At 38.1% G+C, this 23,432-nt stretch overlaps 1 protein-coding gene across 6 annotated transcripts in view; it reads right to left on the bottom strand.

Moving 5' to 3' along the window:
* Nucleotides 1-23,432, bottom strand: part of LOC147843368 (uncharacterized) — a 413,390-nt gene that overhangs the window by 29,329 nt on the left and 360,629 nt on the right. For 3 of the 6 annotated variants that reach the window (XR_015493297.1, XR_015493299.1, XR_015493296.1), the window contains one exon: nucleotides 20,311-21,064. The exons of the other annotated variants lie outside the window; for them this stretch is intronic. The gene's annotated coding sequence lies outside the window, so the exon portion shown is untranslated. Of the gene's footprint in view, nucleotides 1-20,310; nucleotides 21,065-23,432 lie in introns of those variants that run through there. 6 annotated transcript variants of the gene reach the window in all.

Here is a 23,432-nt window from a genome sequence, read left to right as displayed (position 1 = left end):
TGTCACCCCCACAGCAAGGTAGCTACTTCGAGTCCTGGCTAGGCCATTTCTGTGTGATGTTTTGTATGTTCTCTGTGGGTTTTCCTTGGGTGCTCGGTATACCCAACAGTCCAAAAACATGCAATATAGGTTATAATTGTATGAGAGTGTATGAGTGTTTCCCAGCATGGTGGTGAATTGCAGCTGGAAGGGCATTTGCTGTGCAAAACATACCAGAATTGGCGGTTTATTCCGCTGTGGTCAACCCTGATGGATCAGGGAGTAAACTGAAGGAAAATTAATTAATGTATCTTTAGGTTACCATTATGGACTAGTTAGGTGCACAAATTTGCCTATTCAGTATTTGCATCTTTATTTCTGAGAGATAGATAGATAGATAGATAGATAGATAGATAGATAGATAGATAGATAGATAGATAGATAGATAGATAGATAGATAGATAGATAGATAGATAGATAGATAGATGTTGATTTGCGATAGATGATTATTGCAGATGGATCAAATGATAAATTTTGTACTGGGAAAAATGTAAAGAAAGGTTTCTTCTAAGGCTACTCTCTACATTAAATGAGAACTGAACAGCACTTAGCCGTGAGTAGAAATCACTTTGATAGGTCATAACCAGAGGACGTTTCCTCCTACCGACTCTGAACAGGCTTTGATCTTCTAGAGGGAGGTCCGTTCCCCAACAACGGCTTGCTTTCTCACCCACACAAAGACTTACGCACATAAAAGTCAGATCTCGTCTTCCTTAATAAAGAAGAAGAAAAAACATTCATAGTGTATAATATAGGAAGGAAAAAATGAAGATGGAGACAAACTTTAGGGCCACAGAACATTCCTAATGACATGTCTAATTGCTTCAACAGCAAATAATATTTGTGCCACAGTTATGTTCGGTTTACACACCAATAATTGTTTAGACCTCACTAAATAGTGGTATTATAGATGTCCCAGCTCGGTTTGTGTGTTTGTGAATGGGCTTTTCAGCAGCGATTATTGCTTTTGCAGGAGGACGCTGTTTGCATTAGCATGCTGGATATTAAGCGTTAATGGGCCTTTGATTGCGACAAGCTTACTTTAGGATTAGAGGCTTTTGGGTAACTGCAATTTCATCTTTCAGGCTTATTTAAATTAGTTTTGGCCCCATTTAGAATGTTTTAAGAAAGAATTCACTGAATTTCACCTGCAGATAGATTCATTTATTTGCAAGTGTTGATGTAGCACTAGATCCGCTAAAGAAATTATGCAAATCAGGTAACAGTACAAATACGCCACAAAATCTGCTAATGCAATATGTGTTGTGTTTATACGATTTCTAGTCTTGAGAATTGGTTTTGATGTGGAGGTGTACTTCACAGGAATTTTTACCCTAAAAAAAATACCAAATGCACTTTAACCATAGCATAGACATGGTATTTTAGGTCAGAGGTGCATGATTCCTGCAGAGTTTTGCTCCAGTCAGCTCCATAATGCCTTCCTGGAATTTTCTAATGAGTCTGAACACTTTTATTAGATAGATCTGGTGTGTTTATAGGGTTGCAATTAAACTCTGTAGGACAGTCCTCCTGGTTGCTTTACTAAGGCGGGCATAGTCTGAATTTTGATGGTCAGAAAATTGTATGCACTGATATACTACATGATTTTATGACCTGGCAAATTACAAAGTAGCTGCATAAAAATTCTGTGCCAACAACATGAACAGAGGACGACTTTCTTTGCTTTCAGAGCAACTCTCTTTCTCATATACAATAACCGGCTACTTTAATAGGCACACCTGTCCAACTGCTCGGTAATGCACATTTCTAATTAGCCAATTACATGGCAGCAACTCAATGCGTTAAGGCATGTAGACATGATCAGGACGATCTGCTGCAGTTCAAACCAAGTATGAGAATGGAAAAGAAAGGTGATTTCAGTGACTTTTGAAGGTGGAATGGTTGTTGGTGCCAGGCGGGCTGGTCTGAGTATTTCAGAAACTGCTGATTTAGAGGGATTCTTATGCATAACCATCTCTAGGGTTTAAAGAGAATGGTCTAAAAAAGAGAAAATCTCCAGTGAGCAGCAGTTCTGTGGGCGCAAATGCTTTGTTGATGCCAGAGGTCAGAGGAGAATGGCCAGACTAGTAGGAGCTGATAGAAAGGGAACAGTAACTCAAATAACCACTCGTTACAACCGAGGAGCATCTCTAAACGCACAACACGTCCAACCTTAAGACAGATGGGCTACAGCAGCAGAAGACCATACCGGGTGCCACTCCTGTCAGCTAAGAACAAGAAAATGAGGCTACAATTCACACAGGCTCATTAAAATTGGACAATAGAAGATTGGAAAAACGTTGCCTGGTCTGATGAGTCGCAATTTCTACTGCGACATTCAAATAGTAGGGTTAGAATTTGGCGTCAATAACAGGAAAGCATGTATCCAAATATAGTTTGCTGTAAACTATTGTCTCTGACAAGTGTTCAGAAAGTTTGCCCACCTAGTCAATGTCAGATAGATTGACTGATCGGCTCATTCAACTGCACACACATCAGAAGTTCATCATTTCTAGTTGGAAGCTTTTAAGCTTGGCTCAGCTTGTAAATTCCTATTAGCCGTAACCATACAAGCATCAATGATTTCCACATGACTTCTCAACAAGCTCATGCAACAGTAAAAATCACACTGTGTAAACCCACCTTAAGCAAAGAGCATAAAATCACCAAGAGGCGACACTAGTGCAATTTTGGAAACAGCCACTAGATGGCGCGGCGGCCATTTTGGAATGAAAATTCCAATAGAACAACAGCATATTATAAGTCTGTAAAATAAACTATTAAAAGTTCTGATTATTGTCATAGTATGTGCTGTATTGTCGTCTTTCAGGTTGTATCTCAGCTTTAATGCGCTTTTTAAATAAATACATAACAAACAAATGTTAAATGGCGGAATCCGGGGCTGTTGCTGGGTGCTGCTGTTGCAATGGAACGTTCTATTGAGTGTTGTCTCTTGGTCATTCTAAGCTCTTTGCCTTAAGTCAGTCTATTTGTTATTTTTCAAAAGATATAAAAATAAAAACAAATATGTTAAGTACATGATGCTACACCAATAGTGAAATTCACAATATATACTGTTGCTCTTCTGGTGATTTAACGTATTGTCCTCATTTGTTGTAAGTCACTTTGAATAAACATATCTACTAAATAATACATGTAAATGTATTGTAAATAGGCAGTTCCACGCCAGGAACAGATTTAGACACTTAAAAAGTGCCATTATATATAACAAAGAACCAAAAATTACCCACTGTTGCTACAATCTTAAAAAAAGATGTTTGTCCAGAATTTGTTAAGAATTTTATCATGTCAGTTTGTGTTTTTTTTCCTTTACTTGAGGACTTGATTAGGCAATCGAAAGGTGCCATCTTGTTTTTCGATTAGCCAGTCTATATATTTCCTAAGAACTGTCAGCTGTCAAATATGTCATTCTACTTACTGCCTTAAAGATCTGCCTCAGGTCATCATCAATGATGCATACCTCATCCAGACAAACCTTATAGTGGGCTTCATACCAGAAAAAAGCACCAGAAAAGCGCCATGTCTTTAAATATTTAATGTATTATTTTCTATTTATGTATCCAACAACAAACCAGCTGTTTTGAACTGAACGTGACAGACCTGTTACAAAGGTAAGTGCAGTTCAAATAAGTAACCCTACAACTTTTGTCGTCAATGCCATCCCTGTATCACTCTGTAGTCCAAGGCTGATTTCTTAATGTAGCTAAGCAGGGTTGAGCCTGCCCAGCAACTGCCTACCACCTGGGAAAACTTGGTAGCTTTTAAAGTGGTGTTAGTGGAGACAACTGTGCTTACCTGTGGACTAATGGTTCTAATGCCCCAGTATAGTGACGGGAAATTAAACTGTGAGAAGTACTGCCCTTTGGATAAGGCATTAAATCTGTGGTTCTTACTCTCTTAAAAAAATATAGAAAATTGAGTTTAAAAATATCCCACGGCACTTCTCATAAATAGTAGAGGTGTAACCCGGGTTGCCAGGTCTAAGAAAACTTTCCAGCCCAAAGACAAATCAAAATCCACCAAAAATGAATAAAAAAATACCCAAATGTAGTTTCCCTGTCCAATCGGATTCAACTTTTTTGAATGTTTTGAAAGTTTTACCAAACCTTCTCTGATATTTTGTTAAACATACTTGTATATGCAATACACATGTTAAAATACTGATTTTCCACACACTTCTGAGCAGCTTTCTTGGGTGTGGGCAAGTCATTTAATATGGCTTGACTTGCTCACTTGGAGCGGTTTTTGGGTTCCCAGGTGTCTATGTCCATTATGAAATTCTTAAGCTTTAATGTTGTATTCAAGAGAAAGAAATATTTTGGCAGTTACAAAAGTACTTTTACTTTGATTCTGCAGGCAACAGAGTTCCCTGCTCAACTGTTGTACCCTAAATGCACGTAAATTCAAATGTCTTCTCCTACTCGAACAACCAAATGATCCTGGAATAAATACCTGGCAACCTCAAATTACATCATGTGATTTTCCTCTCAGTCTCTCTTCCTCTCCTCTTTCTGAACATCTTAACCATGGGTGTCTTATCACTTCCTACAATAGTAAGAAAAATCTCGCAGATGAACATTTTGCAACACAAGCTCATTGGGAATATGTGCCCAGGACTAAATTCTGGGAACCATGAAACATGTGCCCGGGGCTTCGTCTGGCTACATTTTGTGTATAAAATGAATGCTACTGTTCATTTTTCGCACTACTGCTGACTGCTTACCTCCATATAGGTGACTTTTCAGGAGTGGTTAGTTTGCTCTGTAGCTCATATTGTACGTCATCAGACTTTGGGTGCTGTGCAAACTGGGTTTAGAGTTCAGTGAAGGATGGTCCCAGAAACCAAACCAAAATAAACATGCAGGGTGAAATAATTTTCGAGCAAAATGGCTTTTCCTGGCAAAAGACAGTTCATTTTATGAAGTATACCTACTGTAAGTAATGTTGAATTTAATGTGTACTTCATGAAGTTAGTATACAACATGTATGTACTAGTAAATTTAAGTACACTACTTAAATACTATAAATAGAGACTATATTAGCCCACTTTCTAGCATATAAAAGTATACTTTTAAGTGGACTTTAAATCTAACAGTGGTAAACTTTAAGTACACAATTAGTCCAAAATTAAAGCCTGACTTTAGAAGCAATTTTTGTTTCGCTGGTTGAAAGTCTCTTCACATCCTGATAGTAAGCATTTAATTAAGTGTTCCACGTGCATTAATAGGCATTTTAATATACTGTGGAATATGTACGACCAAGAAAAGTTAACAATTGCATAACTTTGCACACCGTTATTGTCTCTGTTAGACAAGCATAAACAATCTACCTTTCTTTTTAAGTTTAGCATTGTAATTATTAACTGTACTATTCATTTTTCTTTTTGGTCAGGGTTATGTGTCCTATTTTAAGAATGTACCTGTAGTGTTTGTTCATGCGTTTAGCAGGGTGGCCCATGACTTTCAGAGCAACCAGGCTAATGTTAGCATTTTCCAAGAACTCCCATTGCACCTTTAAGTTTTTAATTTGAATAGCAATTGAATTTACCATAGCTTATTTTATAATTCTTGTTATAAATAATCAGTTTGTAAAGGAATAGTGTAAGAAAAGTGGCCATGTATGGTGTCATATACTCATCAAGTTTGTATTATAAAGTAGCATATGTGCTATTATAGTTGCTGAACGTACTTGCAGACATTGCATCAAAAAGCAAGGATGAATAATAAAAAATTCAACAGTTCTAGAAATTTAAAGTTTTACAGTTTGAACTACAGATCACGATATCAGCTAAACTTAGTGACTTATGCATCAAAAACCAATGCAGTGAACATTGTTTTCAATGTATTGGCTCATTAAATAATTTCTAATTAAAAATAAATTTTCCATATTCCAGTCCTAATTTGACTGTTTTACCTGTGTCTATAATGATAAGTCTTCTAGAATTCAAATCGCCAGCCTCTGCATGCTTGGAATGCTTTAATTGGAATATCTCACTCAGAAACCAGTAGAAAGAGAAATATTTCAACACTGGCGAGGGGAAAAAAGTAGATTTTTATGAATAGTTAAACAGCCTTGCACATGGGGACGTGATTCCATTAAAATTCTCGGCAGGAGAAATAATGGACGTGTCTCTTTTCTGCTCTGCTGGTTGAAAACGGAAATTCAAACAGTCTGCTCCCATTGAAGATAACACACCTTTATATTTATGGATTTATACGGTTTTATCTAAGTGCCAGTTATTCCCTTCTTTCCTCAACATTTTTTTCCCGTTTAGCCACTGACTTTGTCTGTCCATCAGAGTTAAACATGTTAAGTGAGCAGCTTTTCAGTTCAGCCGGGGAAATCTCCTTTTCCAGTCCAGTGATACTATTGTTTTTCAGTTCACAAGAGAACGTCACAGGATAAATAAAGTGACCTTTGGCTCCTGTAACCAAAAAAAAAAAAAAAACAAACAAAAAAAAAAAACAGATGGTTTCTTTATTCCATGTTTACACTTTGAATTAAAAGTACAGATATTGACTTTTAAGTTACTATTTAGCTTTTTTGCTGGGCACAGTTCAATATTTTGTAAGTTGATATTTTCCCTAACCTATGTGTTGGCTTTCAAAAAAAAAAAAAAAAAATTCAAACAAAAATAGAAACTTGTTGAGAAAAAAAAAGAGTTGTTTGACTTAATATTAGAAAAACAAGACTTATTACCATTTAGCTAAATAGCTAATTACACTGTAAAAGGTGAGTAGCTGACTTTATGTAAAAAAGTAGTTTCTTAAAATGATTAAAATAACCATGTGCATAATTAGAAAAATGAACTTAAATCAACTTGCAATGGGCCTTCTTTATAAAGTAATTTTGTCACTTTTAAAGAGCTCTATTATGGGTTTTTGAAAATGACCTCCCATGCAGTGTGTAACACAGCTCTAAGTGAAGTGAAATATCCAACTGGTTTAAATTTGAAAGTGCACAGTTTAAAACTATTGATTCATCTATAAAACAGTCGACTTATAGTGGTTCGAATGAATCGCTGAGGTAACGAGTCTGCTGCACGCACAGACCCGGGAAAATTTAAACCCTTTGCTCTTCCCACAAACACTGTAGAAAGAAAAAGAGGAAGACAAACGGGTTAAGTTATGTCACGAAGACGCTGTGCTCTAAAGTGTGAGCGAAAGTAGATGTTATTTTTTCTACCCAAAGATGAGGCTGTGAAGATACTTCAGCATTATAGCCCCAGCCTCTTGCTGTGTTCCCGTCATTTTTCAGACGAGTGCTTCAGCAGTCTACATGCTTACAACGGGGGATTCGTTGGCTGTTTGTTAAACGAATGATCAGAAAACACTATTGATGTATGGGACTTTGTCAGAGCTTGACAGGAATTTTACAGTACACAGTCCATGGATCAGTTTTTTCCTCCATTTTACAAGTCTAAGTAAGTGTGATTAAAATGATTGCCTCCTTGTTTTCTCTAGCTTGCAAATTATGTATTTAATTGTGTTTTGTTACTTGTAATCGCTTGTCCTGTATCTGGTTAACTGTTTATATTTTCATATCGAGTCTAAAACAACATTGAAAATGCGATGCGTTTAAATGCATTTGGGAGCTCGCAATCCACTGCCTACACATTTGCGACAGTCAAGTTTCTTAATAGTTCAGCTTTTGTTGCTGTGTGGATAATACTGAATGTGTGTCACTGTTTTAACTTATGGTTAAGAATAGAGCAATATGCTGGTGTTAAACTACATTGCTTTAATGCACTCCTGCATTCTCAGTGCTCTCACACTCTTCACATTGACTACTTCAACAATGTTAATAAGCCATGGAGGGCATTTCTCTCTGTTTCACGCTGAGCACAGTCAACCAAATTTGGGAACAAATGAATCGCTGAATGAATTATATGGGAGACGTTGGGATAATTAGGTAAAAAAATGGATTTTGATTGGTGGTTGATATCAGGCAAAAAATCCATAGTGCTGCATACCTAAAAACATTAATAAAACCAGAGAATAAAATGTTCTAAAAAACGTTTTTAATATAATTCTTATAACCAAATAAATATGTTAATATAGCATCTAAAAACTGGATGTTTTAAACGTTCTAATAACAACTAAAAACTACTTTTTTTATAAAAATGAAAAGGTTAAGGGAACATGTTTATAATGTAAAATTGTTAGCAGGGAAAAATCTTGAATAGTTTTATTATAAGATACACCAAACCTTAGCAATACTCATAATATATCATCATCATCATCATCATCATCCGCTTATCCGAGGCCGGGTCGCAGGGGCAGCAGTCTCGGATCCCGAGGCGTTGCCAGTCCAGTCGAGAGACATTGTCCCTACAGAGTGTCCTGGGTCTTCCCCGAGACCTCCTCCTGGTGGGACATGCCTAGAAGACCTCCCTAGGTAGGCATCCTGGAGGTATCCGAAACAGATGCCCGAGCCACCTTAGCTGACTTCTCCTGATGTGGAGGAGCAGCGGCTCTACTCCGAGCTCCTCCCGGGTGACAGGGCTCCTCACCCTGTCTATAAGGGTGTACTCATTTCGGGCACTTGTATCAGAGATCTTGTTCTTTCGGTCATGACCCAAAGCTCACGACCATAGGTGTGAGTAGGAACGTAGATTAACTGGTAAATCGAGAGCTTTGCTTTTCGGCTCAGCTCCTTCTTTGTCACAACAGACCAGTACATTGACCGCATTACTGCTGCCGCTGCACCGATCCGCCTGTCAATCTCTTGCTCCATCCTTCCCTCACTCGTGAACAAAACCCCAAGATACTCGAACTCCTCCACCTGGGGTAAGGACTTTCTTCCAACCTGGAGATGACAAACCACCTTTTTACATTGGAGCACCATGGCCTTGGAGGTGCTGATTCTCATCCCAGCCGTGTCACACTCGGCAGCAAACCGCACCAGTGCATGCTGATGGTCCATGTTCAAAGAAGCCAACAGAAAAACATAGTCTGCAAAATAATAGAGATGAAATCCTGTGGTCCCCGAACCAGACCCCCTCCAGCCCAAGGCTATGCTTTGAAATTCTGTCCAGGGCTTCCCTTTGTCACTAATTCTGTTCATACTATGTTAATTTCTGTATTCTGTGAGCAGTAATTAATTCCAAACTTCCCTTCTGACTTTTTCAAACACAAACAGCACCACTTGCTGTGTTTGTAAAATGCACTCCTTCAAACTCAACGATTTTTTTCAGCAATGTGTTACTTTGAAACCTCTTAAACCTGTCATTCTCACGCAGAATCTGCAAAATTGAATAATTCCAACAAACATTCAATCAGTCATACAGTACTCGAGGCCTCCTATTGAAACATCTGCTCACCGTCAGTCATCTGGAAAGAAAAACAGCTGCATTGATTTGAAATGTAAGAGCAGAACTTAAGAAATGCAAACCAACAAAAACGCAGACGTCAAGGTGACAGGAATGACAGATAAATGATAGATCTGTTTTTTTTTCTGGTGAGCTCTATTGTTCAGTCGCGAAACCCAACACTCTCCTCATCTTCGCACGCTCCCGTATATCGTATATCTTATCATTGAGTCAAGGTTTTTCCATAAATAGTCAACTGGGAATTCAAATAAATAATTCATGAAGATTTTGGAGCGATCAATCCTCATGGTTGGACAAACCAAGGCCTCCTCCCTGCCTGGCTGCTTGTTTTGAAGAAGTTGAGGCAGATCAGGTGGGATTGCCAGACGGTGACTGAAGAGTCTGCTGCGTTTTGAGCGATGAAACCTTGTTGCAGACCCAGGCTTGAGCGCTCCGCTGCTCCGCGCTCACACCGGTGCCATCCTCTAAAGGCGTCATGGGTTTTGAGTGGTGAGAAAAGCGATTAATGTGATATTGATCATAACATGAATTCAGTGGCAGGCTTTGGGTTGGCTGTAATAACTGAGTATTACTTTGTTCCCAAGCGTGTCCTGAAATTCACGTCCAGTCAATATCCCATTAGAGAAGTGTGTTAGTACAGCCGTGTGTGTGTGAGAGTGAGAGACAATGATTGCTGGTTAGAAGGATGCAGTAAAAATCACATTATAAATCATTTATTAGGTAGACATATGGCTGCCTGTAAAAATCAATGGTGATTATTGGTGGCACATCAGCAGCCCTGTAACTTTACATCCGCTCGATATTCCTCTCACTGCAGGCGTTTGTTAGTTTAAGGGAAACAGATTGCAAAGGAATACCATGAAAGGAAGTTACACTACTGCTCAAAGTTTTGAATAAACTGAAGTACAGATCAAACTCGGTTTAGTTCCAACCCTTCTCCAACACACTTAAGCTACAGTCACACGGCACTTTTCACCCCATACACTTCCATTCATATGCATGCGAATGCGGCAGACACTTTACAGATCAGTTGTTCATAGTTTGTTTACTATCTACTAATACCAGTGAAACTTTTGTAAAACTTTTCTAATAAAATCAAATATTATTTATTTTCTTTTCATGTTTAGCACAAAAAGTGATGGGTTTGTATTCTGTTGTATACTACTGTTCTGCCATGTGATGGCTCAGTATGTGTGTCTCTATACAATAAACACAATGTTCAACATTCCATCTGTAGAGTTTCTTAGCTAAAATACAGTACACAGAAAAGCAACCCAGGCTCATTCTGAAAACGTAGTCCAGCGGACGTTTCTGGAGACCGCAAAATACGTGCGCGCTTTTTCGTATCTCGAACGTCTCTCGCGAGTGCCGTTCGTGCCCGCGCTGTTCTCGCGTCAACCCACCAGAGGCCGCTGTCTGACTGACCGAATGATTGACTGCGCGACCGGCCAATCGGCTGACCCACCCTTCTCCTTCCCTGAACCCAACCAGTTTTACCGATTGACCCGCCCGCCCGCTCACTTCCCTAAACCCGAGCAACAATTTAGAAAAGCCGTCTAGAAAAAGAAAAACTCTCGTCTGTTTTTTTTTTTTAACCACATTTTCAGATTTCACCACGTTCTCACCCTGTTATGAACTCGTTCGCTTTATTTTTTGGATCAAATCACCAACATATTAACTGTCAAAACATGTTTATGACTGCATAAATGTATTATTGCTTTTTAAAAAGTCACATATTGTGCATGTCTATTATTATACACAAATTGTACTAAAGCGATCTAAAAAGTTCGAATCAATAAGTTTTCTCTTTGCACTACCAGGTGGCAGTCTTTGTACTTTCATTTCGGGGGTGCAGATTGTATAAGTTTTATCAATATATATATATATATATATATATATATATATATATATATATATATATATATATATATATATATATATATATATATATATATATATATATATACTTTATTTCTTTTATTAATAACTATAGTTTAAAAATATTTACTATTTTCCCAAACGTATATAACTACTAGCTACTGTAAGAAAATATCAGAATTCGGTACATACTTTCTGTATTATCTTTGCTTGAACTGAGCCAATCTAATTCTGTTTATATGGATTAAACCTGCTTTCGACCAGGTTTGAGCAGAACTGTTGCTGTGACAACAACTCTCGGATCAGTTTTGAAGAACGAAATGATCCTGGATCATGTCAAATCGTCAATAACGATTAATCCACGTACGAAGAACGGACCCTGATCTGTAAAGTGTTAGTTAATTAAGTTAAGTGTTAATTATTAGCTTATGTATGATATTGGGACGTTATTCTAAAGTTGCAACTATTTCTCATTTACTAACTGTTAACAAATGAAGAATAGTTGCAACTTTAGAATAACGTCCCACTAACATTTATAAACTATTAACTGATACTTAACAAGTCTTTAGTAAGTCATTTACTAACAGCTTGTTCATGATCAACTACTAATTTATTGGCTATAGTTATAAATCATAAAAAAATAGTTAACAAGTCATTTATAACTCATTAACTAACAGTTAAGTAATGGACTATTAACTAGTTATAACGGATAGTTATAAACAATTAACAAACTTAACTATTATTTAACAAGTAATTTACAACCCATTAACTAACAGTTTATTCATTCATTCATTTTCTTGTCGGCTTAGTCCCTTTATTAATCCGGGGTCGCCACAGCGGAATGAACCACCAACTTATCCAGCAAGTTTTTACGCAGCGGATGCCCTTCCACACTCTGGGAAACATTCACACACACATTAACACACACACTCATACACTATGGACAATTTAGCCTACCCAATTCACCTGCACTGCATGTCTTTGGACTGTGGGGGAAACCAGAGCACCTGGAGGAAACCCACGTGAAGGCAGGGAGAACATGCAAACTCCACATATAAACGCCAACTGAGCCGAGGTTCGAACCAGCGACCTTCTTGCTGTGAGGCGACAGCACTACCACTGCCTCGCCCACTAACAGTTTAGTAATGGACTATTAACTAGTTATAATGGATAGTTATTCACCTTATTCTCAGCTGTCGAGCGGGCGCTGCCATTTGAATCTTTTTGTCTCGCGACTTCCGGTCACATTCACTTCCATTCATTTTTTGACGTTAACAACTGCTCGTTACGCTGCTTGATGTTGCAATTTAATATTTTCTTATTATAATATGCTACTTGGTCTGTGTAGTCATGCAAACATTTGTTTGTTGAGGAAGTAGTTTGGCCATTTTCTGCCTTTTATTATTCCTAGTCATTTCTCCCATAGGCGACTGAATCGGAAGTTCTAAGACAATCGCGAAAACAGGCGCACTTCCGCATTTGAGAATAAGGTCAATAAACAATTAACAAACTATTAACTATTATTTAACAAGTCATTTATAACCCAAAAAAGGTTTAGTCATAACATATTAACTAGTTTTAACGTATAGTGATTCTAAAGTGTTATCAAAGGCATTTTCTACAGTATTACTACTATAAATAATTAAGGTTTAAAAACTAATGACAACGAATGCTAATAGAATGGGGTGGACGGTGGAGACAATTAACTCAAAGGCTAACAAGATCAGGGGTAAACTAAGGTGAGCATGAAGTGACATGAAAACACAGAACTGAAACATACAAAAACAGAAACCAAGATGTTACAATTGAGAAATCACTTCCAAACTTATATTTAATAAAAAGTTATAAACAAACACAATATATATTAATTATTGTACATTTATTTTTATACATTAAGATGGAAGAAAAGAAATATGTTTTTCTGTGTGACTCATCTTTAAAAAAAAAAAAACAAGTTTAATATTTCATCCAGCGCATTAAGACAAATAATATGAGTAAATTACAGCGAGTTTTTTCCTTTCTCCTCTGCTTTTTCATTCCTTTTCTCCTCACATCCTCTCTCTTTTCTATCTTCAAACTTAATTTCTTAATGCCTTCTAGTTTATCTCTCTCCACCCTTCTCCTCGAGTCTTCACTTTCCTGTCCTAATTTGCTCTTTCCCTCTTTCTCTCTCTTTCTCTGTTCTCGCCTAGGGTTTAATTAGTATGAACTCAGCGTCTCTCGCTTTGGCATCTGGCTACTCGGCTGTTGTTTTGTCAGGGACCCTTTTTTATTTTTAAAGATGTCTCATATTTTCCTCTTTGTCTCTCTCTTTCCAGAGTGCCTGATGGCTTTTTGGACACTGTAGGGACATTATATTTTTTAACATGCTCCAACACTGCTGAGCAAAGTTGAGCTAGTTTGAAAAAGAGCATAAATCACTGTGGGGAGTGAAAATTGTATGAGACAATAGCGCGGGGCTGCTGTAGAGCCTGTGAGTGTGTCGAACAGATGGAAGCTGAAGAATGATGGCCGTATCATTCATGTGTGCCGTAGCTGTGTGTCCACACACTGGGCTGAGCTACAGGTGGCCGCTAAATATGACATATTGTCAGAGTTAATAAACGCGGAGATGATAGGACAGATGTTCCCGTCTGAAGACCGGTGGGTCGTCTGGGTGTTTAATGATAGGGGATGATGATGATGATGTCATCTATCTAGAGATGAGGGCGGCTTGTAGGAGGTGGAGAAAACAATGTTTCAGTAACTCATCATTGTGTTTCGAGGATTGATCCAAGTAAATAAAGGTTACACTTTATTTAGATGGTCCGTTTGTTGAATTTAAGTCCCATTGCATCTACATGCCAACTGATTCTCATTAGATTATAAGTAGACTGTTGGGGTTAGTGTAAGTTGACATGTACTTGCAAAGTTACTTATAGTGAGTTAAGTGTCTGTTGTAGGTGCAGTATCAACAGATATTAAGCAGACAGTCTACTAATACTCAAATGGACCATCAAAATAAAATGTTACCTAAATAAATAGTGATAACATAATAGCAATAATGAAAAGAATCTGTAATGTTACTGAAATCTGAATGACATCATTATTGGATAACATTTGGGTCAGTTGTTAGCACTATCGCCTTACAGCAAGAAGGTCGCTGGTTTGAGTCCAGGCTGGACCAGTTGGCATTTCTGTGTGGAGTTTGCATGCTTTCCCTGTGTTCACGTGAGTTTCCGCCGTGTGCTCTGGTTTCCCCCACAGTCTAAAGACATGCAATATAAGTGAACTAAATTGGCTGTAATGTGTTTGTTTGTGAATGTGAGAGTGTATGAGTGTTTCCCAGAACTGGGTTGCGGCTGGAAGGGCAACCGCTGTGTAAAATGTATGCTGAAATAGTTGGTGGTTCATTCTGTTGTGGCAACCCCTAATAAATAAGGGACTTAGTCAAAGGAAAATAAATGAATGAACATTTGTCAACATGGCATATACAGTATGGCATATCTGGACCATGAACAAGATGTCTTTACACACGCAAACAAACATGCAAGTCCTCACTAAGATCCTTCCTGAACAATACTGTCTCTAATATAAGACATAAACATTTCATAAATTGTTTTTACCCACAGTTGTTAATTCAATTTAGCCTTTCTCATTGCATTATGTAGAGTAATTTAATGTCTCTGAATACAAAAGACAGAATGGAGGACCATAGGAGCAGGGGCAGACTTACTGATTTGGAGGCCCTAAGCAATTTCAGGTATGGGGCTCTAGCATTTTTGAAGTATCTGTACAGTATGTTAAAAGGTAGGATATTTAAATAAATAAACATATAAAAAGTATATTAATTACTAAAAGTATATTTAAATATTTTAATAATTAAAGGAACCTTTATCTTCTTAATGTAAAATTAAAAGCAACACATTTACAAATAAAAAAAAAACAAGTTCACAAACTAACTATGTACAGCAGAAATGTTCAAACTTGGTCCTGGAGTGCCGGTGTCCTTCTGACTTTAACTCCAACTTGCCTCAACACACCTGTATAGATGTTTTAAAAAAGTAATGAGGTTAAAACACACGATAGAAAATTTATAAAAGAGCTATATGATTAATATACGCTTCTTGGCATTGGTCGGGGGCCCTTAATTCCCTGGGGCCCTAAGCGGCAGCTTACGTCGCTTATTATTATTACAGAGTACTGTCTGTATTACTCCACCACATATTTACATCAATCTCCTGTTGATAAATGGTTGGGGGTGAACTCAATTATTTCACTATATGCAGTAGTGACAAACAATTACAGGACTGTTATTACAGTAGTAATAGACTACTTTCTAATAAACAGTAGTTGTACTTACTTTAATTCTATGGATTAATTGGCTAAATTTGAGCTTTTGTCCTCTATTTTATAAAATTTATATGGTTGGCGTGACGTGTGAGGATGTAGCATAGGACGTGACACTGAGTACCTTTACATGGGCACCATTACTCTGATTTTAATACGATTAAGACAATACTCTGATTAAAAGTCTACCATGTAAACAGCGATTTTTGTTAACCGTAATCTGACTAAAGTCATAACCTAACTAATAAGTGCAGTACAGACATGTAAAGATGGCAATCAAACTACTATCATCATAACTTTTTGCTGGTTTTGCGAGAAGCTGCTAGACACTATTATCTGCTCCTACCGAGTCAGTAAAGGACCACAAACACACACACACACACACACACTTCACAAAAGGTTGTGTTTTGTTTTTCATTCAGTTGCAAATTCCATTAAAACACCAATCCTTACTTCATCCAATACCATCCAATCCATCTGTGGTACATCCAATACCACAGTTTCACATGGGGGCATAAATGAAATGTTCCGGAACGAAAGCGAAACTACCAAACTGCAGTTAAAGTAAAAAAATTTCAAATGAAACACTAGAAATTACATGAAACTGAAGGAAATGTGGATATCACTGTGATGCAATGCCGTTAATCAATCTATGTACTGTAACATGTAAAGCAGGATCATAAAAAGGAACATTCAAAAAGCAACACATGTAAACACCTTAATCATTATTGTCTTATTAAGATTAAGACAAACAATTCATGTCCATGTAAACATAGTCACTGAGTATGTTTACATGAACACAATACTTTTAATATGATTAGGACAATACTCTGATTAAGCGTCTGCCATGTAAACAGTGATTTTGATGACCTTAATCTGACTAAAGTCATAACCCAACTAAAAAGAACTAAAACTATAGTGTTTTGCCCAGTATTCTCAAACATTGTCAGTTTCTTTCTTCCCACCATCACCACAACATGTAACATACATGAGCGCATCTCTGATTCATGTTCAGCTAGTCATGCAGCTTCATTTTTCTCCATCACCACAGCCTGCAGCTAAAAACTGCCTTTTGAGCGGACCTCTTTTGTTTTTTATGTTGTCTTTTTGAGGCAGAAAAATCCACATCGTTTATTCTGGCAGCTTTTAGGTCCCATTTTGATCCAGTATGCCCACATCACATCTTCAATTGTATCCCAATATGTAGGATCTGAGCTTTAGGTAGGTGGAGTGGGTGAGGATTCCCTTGATTTCTGCCTAGGGTGTGGGCATGGCTTGACCAGTGGGGGTCTTTTTTGTTCAAGTTTAAATAAATGTAAAATATATATTTTTTAAATCTAGCCAATCCTGCACACATCCTTAGGCTTAAGCCTCCACAGGATAATCCAAGCCTACATATACTGTATATAATGTTAATGTTAAAGTATGTGTGTATTATCAGTTTGTCATTATTGGTTGTTATATGTTTATGGAACCACATGTTTCTGGAAACAGAACCAGACTTTATGGCAATTTTACAGCATCTACCAGCAGAAACTAACTATGCATTAGTTTTTCCTCCCTATTATGACATAAAAAATTAAACTAATTGCAGAAAAAATGCAATAGTGAATTGATTGAATACAAACTAAGGTGTGGAATGATTTTGTCCATTGGAAATCAAAAATTGCTCTTGGTGGATATCCTATAAGTCAAGTCAAAATATCAAGATGATTTGCCAATGAGGTTTCATATCAGTACAGGTCCATGGATCAATTGGTACCAGGCCACACAATTAATCATTATCGTTTTATTTATTTAGAGTCTCAACGAACTTTTATTTTGAAAAATATTTTATTTTAAAAAATGACCGTATTTTCTCAGTTACATTTCATTCACTTGAGAAGCCAAAATGTAACTCACAAGCTAGCAAAATGAGTAAGAAACAGACATCTTTGAAAAGTTTTATTGCGAAGGGAAAAAGGCCCAGTGAAGGACCCACAAACAGCCAAGGAATGTATCAGCAATCAATTTTGTCGACAAATCAGTTGAATCCAGCATGTCTGTGCAAGAAGATCAACTGCTAGAGATAACTCACATATCGTGTCTTTTCCGTGCGCAATGTTGCTATTTCCACGGAGGGGAGCAACGCACGTATACCTTCTGTTTGGAGAAGTCATGATTTGATCTTCAAATGGGCTCACGCAATCAAGTGATGTGATTTCGCAGGTCAAACTTCAAGTTTGCACATTCGTTTGTGTATAAATAGAAGTCTATGAGGTGAAAAATGCAGTGTGACCGCAGCTTTATAGAGTCAGCAGCGCAGCATACAAGTTTCATATTGCCAGTAGTAAATACAAACCTAATTTTATATTGACATAAATATTGGGGTGTTTTGGAGGGTTTTGACTGATTTGTCCCCCTTATTTGTACATTAAACATATTGGTACCATTGCTGTCTTTGGAGGGTCAGAGAGCTCCAGGATTTCATCTAAAACCTTTTCTTAGCGGTCTTCGGGACAACAAGAGGCTGAGTAATTACTAACAGAATTAAAAGTTTTGGGTGAACTAATTCCTTAAACAATATGAAACTCTGTATATTTGTGCCATGTGAGCATGTCAAATGATCATTTCCAACTCGAAGCTTAACACCAACCAGATCACTTTATATACTGTTAATGTAACCAGTCCGATTCATCAACAGGAATGACTTACTTTCAGTTAAAACAAGTAATTATCTATGTAAAGTTAACAACTGAGATCGCTTTGGGGATCAGATTGTGACTCTCTGAATCTAAATCAAATTGAATTGTTGGGTGCCAAGTGGGAGAGAACACAAGACCAAAAAAAGAGAGAAATATATTGATAGAGGGAGAGAGAGAGAGAGAGAGATAGACAGAGGGAAAAAAGGGAAGAGTGACAGACAGAAACCTTCTTAATCAGCGCGTCTCATTCCAATCGTCTGCCGTAGATTAAGCCTGAGATTGCTTTGGTGTTTTGGGGGATTAGAGTTGGTGCCATTGTCACCCAAACGTCTGCCTCTCTCTTCTAAAGTTAACAGCTTTCACAGATAGCCTGTCTGCAGATTGGCATCAGGTGGAAATCTTATTATAAAGACAGAGATGCCATCTTTGGGCACTGTGTTCTTCACCCTTTTCCATTTAACTGGGTTTGAAGTCACTTGAGATTTAAAAGAGGTGCTTTTGTCGACTCCTTGTTAGGAATGATTTGTCGATTTGGCGACAGCGGTGGGATGTGAGAAAGCATTGTTAGTGTGAGGTGACTCTATCGGCCTGGAAAAACTCTGGTGATTCAACAACCATTGCGGTTGAGTCATTCTTTGCACAAACTTTGGCACGTTATCCACACAAATGAGTGGGTGGGAGAGAAAAAAAGAAGAGCAAAAAATGGGGTTTGGCTAGAAAGACGAAGAGAAAAACACTTAGGGTACCCAATTAAAGTCTAAAAGATGACACGTCGGATATCGACATTGACAGTCTCACCATGGAAACTGGTTTCATCCAACAGTGTCTTTCCCTCCCTCTCTGACTCCTTTCCCGCTGTCGCTCCTTGTTCTCGTTGCATATGAAATTTTCATGAGACGTGCTGGAGTGGGTGTCCACCTGAAGCCCTGAAGCACAGGTGCAATGAGTCTAATTGGATCTACATGCAAAACAGCAGCAGTTTGAGCGAGACGAAGGAAAACAAGGGAAAATAAATTCTAAACAAACACGTAATCAAACAAATCTGGTTTAGACGGTCGAAGGCGGGTTTACCTTTATTGCTTTTGGGTTTGGCTTCTGCCAGTTTTCTGAATCAAAATGCACAAAAAGAATATAAGAATGCTACAAATAATAGTGGGGGCTTCATGCCTCAAAAACCCTTTTGTATGAGGAACTACTTTCTTCCGCCATTCATTCACATCTTCTGCAGAACTGCAGAAGTCATTACTAATACACCAATGTCACTTTAGAGCTAGTATTTGAATGATTTTTAAGCGTAATGTCTAAAATGATGATAAAAACATGTGATTTTGCTCACATTTTAAGATTATAAGGCTGAACAGCATGAAATGCTATAAGTCTACAGAGATTTCCCAGTATTTCTCAGTTCCCAGTTGCAATCAGGAGATCACAATAATTAACACACAAAAAGCCAAAGCAAACACAACCAGATTACAATGGCATAAATACAGTACTACGAAACACAATAGAGAGATCGACTTATAAGGTCACTCACCTGTTTTATAAGGATTTTATCAGCTGTAGATTGAAATTAGGCTGAGTTTTTCTCCCTAAGAACTTATTATGCGGTCTTTGTTGCCATTTTGTGGTGGTCAACCGTCAATTTTTTTTGCTCTGCTACTGTCCGCCAACGTGCTAAATCTCCGAAATTATTATTATTTTTTTTAAAAAAGGCACTATCCTTTTAAATAAACTGCATGTTTGCAATCTAAACAACTACATTCTTGCCTCAAAAGTCATGATGTTGTCCAACAGCTGCAATATTTGTCAAACTGTAGTGAGCTTATTCCTCTGCTTGTCATGTGAGTGGGGTGGAGTAATACACAAGGGTGAAGAGGCTGTACGAATGCTGATTTTGCAGAATATTGCACAGCTATACGCCAATTAGATTCGAGAACCAGACAGAACCGTTGTATACATCTGGATATTCTGTCCACCTCCCCAACCCTAAACCCAACCCTATACAAGAAACATTGTGCAGCTTTACAATTTCAAAATACTAATTCTTTACCATTCATTTCCTCATGGGGACCTAAAAAAGTCCCCACAGGATAAAAACAATACATAATAACACTTGCATAGACGTTTGGTCCCCAAAATGTAGTAGAAACCAGGAGCACACAGACAGCGTAGGAGAAAAGTTTCAGTACTAGAGGTCATACAGTCTCTCAATTTTTGTGAGTTATTTTTGGGAAAGCTGCTGTTAAACTTGATGTTCTCAGTCTCAAGCCTAGTGGGAGTCTGGACGGAGAACAGCTAACCTATTTGCCATGCCACCAGCATCCTATCAGTATCAACGTTCTGTCAGTCCTGCAGTTTAAACCTCTCAAATTATACATTCAGAGCGGTGCTTAAAATATGCTTTCCTCCACACACAGCAGACTGCAACACGCATCGCTTTTCACAGCAAACAGGAGTATTTCTGGGCCCGCAGCCAGCATGCCAGGATATGCATGAGCTTGTTTCATCATCAGATTCGCATTGGATTTCACCTGCCGCCGCAGAGCTCACCTGCTGGGAACGGCCAGAAATGTCCTTCTCATTCACAGACTGATTTTCTTGGAGATGAAATGTTCACTCACACAGAACAGAACCCTTATTACGGGGTCGTGGAGATAAGAGGGGGCGCTGGGGTTTAAGCAGCCGCGGTAGGACACATGGAGCAGATACGACCTGCTTCTGCCGCGCTTTTAGGGTAAATGTTCCATTACAGCCGAGCAGGGGCTCAGATGTTGGAGAGAGGCTAGGAAATGAAAGCGAAAGGAAAAAAAAAGAGACAAACACATGAGGATAGATGATGGACATGAAAAATGTTTAGGAAAAGGCATGTTAACTCTTTATAGCCTGTACTTCACTGTAAAAATGACGGTAAAAAGGTGGTAAAAATCCATAACCTGGTTAACAGTATGTTTCCTTAATATACGCTGTGTAAAATGCAGGGTTCCACATAATTCAGATTGTCCCACCACAAATCGATTACATTATTGAAGTTGATTGAACATAAAACAATTAAGTAAAATTAAAGAATTGTGTTGTTTGAGCTCATTTTACATAAGTAGTTCGAACAAGCAGCAAAATGTTATTCTTTTTTTGAGTGTATATGGTTAAGCTGTAAATTGTCTTGGTTTTGACATGTTTGTTGGCATCACTACACTGTAAAAAACACTGGTTGCCTTACATATTTTTAACTGAACCAAATGAACCTACATTGAACTTATATTGTGTTAAACTGCCTTAAAACAGCTTGTGTAACTTATAAAATTCAGTTAGAACATGATTAGCTTAGTTTAATAAGTTACAATGAACTAAAACTAAAACAACATATGTTGTCATAACTAATTGGCCACACAGTGCATCCAGAAAGTATTCATAGCGCTTCATTTTTCTCCACATTTTTTCCAAAATTAATTAATTTTTTTGAACCACAAAGCGTATAATGTGTACAGCTCTTTGTTAGTGAATACTACAAAATACTTTAACATAGTAAACTGATAAATTGTAGTAATAATGCTAGTGTAAATTGTGGTGCATTGTGATGGTGTATAACTACAGAAACTGAAGCCTATTTCAAGAGTTCACACTTAGCTGATGATTGATTATAAGCAAGTTTGGCATGCTGTCCCAGGAGAGAGCCCTGAGCTCAAAAGGTCCTTTAGCCCTGGACTTCCTCCCGTTTGCAGGGCGAGAGCGGAGCCTTGAGCTCAGGTAGATCTCGACAACTCCCCCCTTGAAAAGAGCTGATGACTAAAATGAATAGTATGAAGAGGTATGCTGCAGGATGAGAGATTGACTGTAGTGCTAAATTTAGATTGATCAATTCACTTGTTGTGCATGTTTTTGGAATGTGGGAGGAAACCGGAGGACCCGGGGAAAACCCACATGAGCACGGGAAGAACATGCAAACTACGCGCAGAAACGTCCGCTGGCCTGTTAAAGGACTAGAACCGGTGAAGTTCTTGCTGTGAGGCAATAGTGCTAACCACTGGGCCACCATGCCGCCCTATGGAGGGAAAGGTGAAGAGGTAGGGGTGGAAGGGGGATTCTTCAAATCGAAGATGACTGTAGTGAAAAACCCTGGCTCTTTACAATGGGTTAGGAATGGCCTGATTGGTGGATCATACATGCTAATGCAGAACCAGCCGTGTTCAATCATAATCACTTGATCCTCTCGAAATTAGTTTATGAATAAACTTCACTGAATAATTAGTTTGTTAAAATTACTATGACAGTTTAAATCAGGTAATTATAGATATAATGCTTCCAAACACTGTAGTATTTACCCTAGTACTTTTTTCATGTAACATAAAAGCTTATACCGTATCTACTGCATTGATGACAGGCAAATATATTTTAATTCAGTATAAAACTCAGCCTTCTTCATAATATTAGGATCATGGCCAACATATGTGGTTATTTTCTTATTATATCTCTTTTGAAATATGGTATAAATCGCAAAAATAATGCGACGCAGTGGTTCAAGTCTTGGCTGTGTCAGTTGGCGTTTCTGTGTGGAGTTTCCATGTTCTCTCTGTGTTCGAGTGGGTTTCCTCCGGTTTCCCCCACAGTCCAAAGACATGTAGTACAGGTGATTTGGGTAGGCTAAATTGTCGGTAGTGTATGAGTGTGAATGAGTGTGTATGTATGTTTTCCAGAGATGGGTTGCAGCTGGAAGGGCATCTGCTGCGTAAAATGTATGCTGGATAAGTTGGTGGTTCAATCCGCTGTGGCGACCCCAGAATAATAAAGGGACTAAGCTGAAAAGAAAATGAATAAATGAATGAATCGCAAAAATATGAACTTTCCTTTGAGTCTCCTATCAGTTTTTTACTTCGTGCCCTCCATCTGAATTTTGTGCGTCACCAGAAACACGAGAATGAAAACAACCTATTGGTTGCATGCTTTAGAACAGGGGTCACCAATCTCTGGCCTGGAGGGCCGGTGTCCCTGCAGGTTTTAGCTCCAACTTGCCTCAACACATCTGCCTGGGTGTTTCAAGTATACCTAAGACCTTGATTAGCTAGTTCAAGTGTGTTTGATTAGGGTTGGAGCTAAAATCTGCAGGACACCGGACCTCCAGGAACAAGTTTGGTGAACCCTGCTTTAGAATCTCG

Source organism: Danio rerio, chromosome 6 (genome assembly GCF_052040795.2).
Source record: "Danio rerio strain M-AB ecotype USA chromosome 6, GRCz13ab, whole genome shotgun sequence".
Classification (NCBI taxonomy): domain Eukaryota; kingdom Metazoa; phylum Chordata; class Actinopteri; order Cypriniformes; family Danionidae; genus Danio; species Danio rerio.
Note: the sequence above shows the minus strand (reverse complement) of the source record. Positions and strands in the feature narration are given on the sequence as shown.